Here is a 390-nt window from a genome sequence, read left to right on the forward strand (position 1 = left end):
CATGGTATAAATATAGCGAGGGTATTAAATGATATCCTAATCATGATCTTTCTTTTGGATTTCGCGTGCATGCAGTCCGAGGAATGATGACGTTGCGGATTTCTTTTGGATTTCACGTGCATACATGCGCGCGGCGATCCAGAAATTAATGATGGCGCCCAAGTCCGAGGAATGATGACGTTGCGGGATTACCAACCGTCGTGACATTTCGCGCGTGTGAGGTTAGGTTTTGCATCGTACTCGTGCTCGCATCGCGCTCCCACTCGCAATCACGCTCACATTCGCGCTCATCTACTTTCTCTACAGGTTTCTCGTGTGCATCGGCGTCCCTCAATACAAAGAAAGAAAAGGGGAGGAATAAATCATTTGGAGATGAAATATTTATGTATA

The sequence above is a fragment of the Selaginella moellendorffii genome, unplaced genomic scaffold (assembly GCF_000143415.4).
Source record: "Selaginella moellendorffii unplaced genomic scaffold, v1.0 SELMOscaffold_63, whole genome shotgun sequence".
NCBI classification, from domain to species: domain Eukaryota; kingdom Viridiplantae; phylum Streptophyta; class Lycopodiopsida; order Selaginellales; family Selaginellaceae; genus Selaginella; species Selaginella moellendorffii.